The sequence below is a fragment of the Psammomys obesus genome, unplaced genomic scaffold (genome assembly GCF_907164565.1).
Source record: "Psammomys obesus unplaced genomic scaffold, mPsaObe1.curated_primary_1811, whole genome shotgun sequence".
NCBI lineage: Eukaryota > Metazoa > Chordata > Mammalia > Rodentia > Muridae > Psammomys > Psammomys obesus.
This window is the reverse complement of record NW_026588368.1, coordinates 3,056,059-3,060,377: the sequence shown is the minus strand read 5'-3', so window position 1 is coordinate 3,060,377 and position 4,319 is coordinate 3,056,059. Positions and strand designations below refer to the sequence as shown.

General features: G+C 50.9%; 1 protein-coding gene across 5 annotated transcripts in view; it reads right to left on the bottom strand.

Annotated features, from left to right (window-relative positions):
* The window catches only part of Rasgef1a (RasGEF domain family member 1A), an 80,533-nt gene that overhangs the window by 21,837 nt on the left and 54,377 nt on the right, over positions 1-4,319 (bottom strand). The window lies entirely within an intron of this gene.

The window sequence follows — 4,319 nt, the reverse complement described above, 5'->3', positions numbered from 1 at the left end:
CTAACTAACTAACTAACTAACTAACTAACTAACTAACTAACTAACTACTGATTCAATCATACAGAAAAGCTTTCCTGTTCATCCTGTGACCTAACATAGCCAAGAACTCCAGATGTGTCCAACATCTGTAGAGTGGAAGTGTGGAACACCTATAAATACAGGTGGAAAAATACACTAAGCAGCAGCACAAACCAGCAAAATGAACCGAGTAACATTTCAAACCACAACAGAGCCTGGCCCGGCAGGATTTATTCCAGGAACGTGGGACAAATAAGCGTGGAAAGTTTATGAGTCAGTACATTAATACGCTCATGAGGAAGATGGTTCTGCCAGATACAGGAAAGGCAGGCCGAAGCTGCGTGTATCTGTTCTCAGTGAGAACATCAGCAGTGAGTGCAGGACTGGGGTGACGACAGACAGCTGCACGATCTCCAGGGCCGATGGCAGACTTAGGGAACCACTGCCGTTCTCCCTACTGGGAGGGCAAGCCAAGGATGGCCAGGTGCCGCAAGGAAATGCTGCTTTGTGGCTTTTGAGAAACACAATTAAAAAAAAAGAAAATTAGAATGTGCATTAGAAGCAGAGAAGTGGTTCTTTCTTATGCGTGGATAATACTAGTTTCCTTGTTTTGGAAAACCGAGTTTAAAAAAAAATTGTTCAAAATAACAAGAGTTCGGCAATCGGTTATCTAGCATACGCTTGTTTAAAATCAAGGGCTTACCAGTGCCCGAGTGTAGTGCCCACACAGCAGCATGGAGGACAGGCACTGGATGCCCCTCCAGGGGCAGTGAGAAGAGTGTGGTATGTGTATTTGCACAATTCCGTGTTGGGGTTGGTCTTAGCATGACTGTTTCTATGTGCACCTGTGTTTCTGCATAGCTGTTTCTGTGGCTGTGTGTCTCTCTGTATCTGTCTACATAGGTCTGGTGTCTCTCTGTGTCTCCACATATATGTGTCTATGTGTCTGTGTGTCCTTGTCTGTGTATCTCTGTGTATCTGTTCCTATATCTCCATGTCTGTATGTACCTGTCTGTGTTTATCTCTCTGTATATCTCTGTGTCTGTACAGCCCTGACGATGTACTGTGTGTCTGTGTGTGTCTGTGTCTGTTAGCTGTCTGCGCACTTCTGTGTATGTCTCTCTCTGTACCCACATGCATTTTTTTTAATCTATCTGTGTGCCTGTGTGTGTCTACCTGTGCCTGTCTCTCTCTCTTTGGTATCTGTGTCTTTGTGTACCTATATGTGTGTCTATCTCATTGTTTATCTATATGTCCGTTTTTCTCTTTATGTGTCTGTGTTTCTCTGTGTATCTCTGTGCCTGTGTGTCTTTCCATGTGTAGCCATGCATCCTTGCATTCCCCTGTTTGTGTGTCTGTGTATCTGTGTTTTTTCTTGTGTTTCCGTGCATCTGTGTATACATCACTGTGTGTGTTTCTTTAACTGTGTGAATCTTTCCCCAGACCTCCCAGTTCTGCAGGCTCCACGGTCATGGCTCGGAGACCCACTGTCTCCACTGCACTGCTAACTAACTCAGCTACCCCCCGAAGCCCTGTCCCTGCCCCCCCACACACACACAGATGACCATTCTAGCCCACCTGGCTGAGTTCCACTCTCCTCTGAATGAGGCTGGTTTCTCCTCTCTGGAAAATAGTAGGGAGCCAGGGAAGGCTAGGGTCCCTCTTGCTGCCAAGGCTGCTGACTGTGTCTCAGCAGCCTTATTTCACCAGTCAAGAACTGTCCTTGAAGAGAGAAGCCTAGATCCCTCACTGGCAGCCCTACACTGCTTGGGGCAGCTCAACCGCAGGATTCCCCTGACTCACTCTTGTAGGCCCCGTACAGGCAGGGGTAGTCCTCTGGGCAGCCACACTGACATTTGGGAAATGCCAGAATCCAGTCTCAGCAAGAAGGCACACTGCACTGGGGGCGGGGCTGTCTTGCCGAAGCCCATTAACCACCAGCACCCGAGAGGCCACAGGGCCGGAAGCCTACAGAACTTTTGTTCTCCTCCTGAACCCTGCATCCCCATGCTTCCTCCATCACTCACTCCAGGATCACTTGGGGACTTCTAGGGTCATGAACCATGTCTGCCTCTAGGCTCTCCTTGTCTTGGGTCCTCAGACAGGTCTCAGCGATGCAGACAGCCTAGAATCTGACACAGAAGAATCCTGGAATAGGAGCCAGCCCTGACTCTTGACCTTCTGATTAACCTTAGGCTAGCTTTGAGTCCTCTGGGCCTCAGTTTCCCTGTATACAAAAGCAGGAGGCGGGGACTAGACCATTTCTAGTCCTTGTGTTACTTCTCCCTTCCCCAACTCTGCCAACAAGCACCCCTGCTTCTAAGTCTATGTTGCAGGTGACAGAAGGGGAGGCACCTCAGTGCCTGCCGCAGAAGTAGAATTTATACAACGTGTGACAAAATCTCCTTTAAATTAAGGGTCAGTGCTGGGGGCCAGGACTACAGGGGAAAGTCCAGGTTTCCTGAAGATGGAAGTGAGTTTCCACTGGTGAGCAGGCGTTTCCAGTGAGTAAAGGGGAGGAAGGGCAAGGAGATATAACATTTGAACCTGCTTATCAACCGTGCAGTCCAGAGAGACCCAGGCTGCCCTGGTCACTCTCAGCAGCTCCTAAAAAGGGGGACGCTCAGAGTATAGACAGCTTCCACGGGCAGGCCAGCTCCCCTTGCCCGCGGAAAGGACTCTCTCCTAAACATCTCCCTGGCTGTCGCTCCCATGCCCCCACATGGTGCCCACATGGGCCTTGGGCTTGTGACCCAACAGAGGCGCTGCTCCCAGGCCTGCCAGTCTTGGACCTCAGCACTCACAGGGACAACTGACAGGAGTGCTGCTCCCACTTTCTTCCAGCCCTAGGCACCCCAGGGCCACCACTCCCAGAGGCCGGAATCCTCAGCTGCCTCTGCTGAGAAGCACAAGTTAAAAAAATGAAATAAAATCAACAGGCTTAGGTAGCCCTACGATGCCTTGGGCCAGCAGCAGAATAGGGGCAGGCAGCACAGCTGGAGGGCGCCAAGGTGGAGCAGGCCCATCAGACTTCCTTGAGCTCTGGACTGCACACACTCAAACTACATATCACACCATCCTTGCACGACTACAGACTTTACGGTCTCTTCTGGGGCTAAGGATGCCTACACCCCAGCCCAGCCCCCAACTCCACAGCCCTTCAGCTTGCAAGGGCTCTTTGCTGTACCATCAAAACACACCAATTCACCCCTCATCTTCTGTTGTCTCTGTTACTAGGGTGTAAGCTCTCCATATGTTCCCTGACTGGCCCTGTCATGACCAGCACTGTCCATGACTCCCCTCCCCACCCCAATGAAGCATCCAATGATGGCCTAACAGACCGAAGGATTAGGTAGCCCCTCTAAGACCCTAGAGGCATAGCCCATCATGCTGGTCCATGGTGCTCCCAAAAGCCCAACCTCACACACAGCTGGCTTCCCCCACCCAGGCCTGTCCTGCCTCTCTTGTACCTTCCTGTCCCTTCCACTTAGCTTTTTCCTGCTCTTCCCCAGTGGGGTCCTTATACCCACAGAACGTCTTTGTGGCCTCCCCTGTCTACCCTGCCATAAGCACAGACACCTCCCCACACTGGTAGTCCGCTCTCCAGGCACGAGTGGGCACAGCTGCTCTTCCCTGGGTAGGCAGGCTACCATCACCACTCCTGGCGAGACTGAGTACGGCCCCTAGGGCCCTTATGTAGTCCCCTAGGAGTTAGTAGAACGGCGTGTGCCAGTGTGGCACTGAGATGCCAACTGAGGGCCTCTCCCTGTCACGGGACCCTGTCAAATCTGTTCCTTCGCAGGGAGTGTGGGGCAGAGCAGAGATGGCCCAGCAGGAAACAGCGCCTGTGCCATAAGTCACTGAAGTTGAGCGTTGCCTGGCCCCCACCAAATAACCGGAAGCGCCCCTCCTGATGCGCGCCTGGTGTGTGCTCTTCCTCCACATTCTTCGGTCCTCATCAACACCTAACACGTCCTCACTCACCGCAGCGGTTCTCAGCCTTCCCGACGCTGTGATCCTTTCATACAGTTCCTCATGCTGTGGTGACACCCCCCCCCCCCACTACAAAAATGATTTCGGTGCTACCTCGTAACTGTAATTTTGCTACTGTTAAGAATGGTAATGTAGGGGCTGGAGAGACGGCCAAGCATTTATCTTCCAGAGGACCCGGGGTTCGATTCCCACAATTCGCAGCTCAAAACTATGTGTTACTTCCATTCCAGAGGATCTGACATCCTCACACCAATAAACATAAAAATAAAATAAAATAAAATAAAATAAAATAAAATAAAATAAAATAA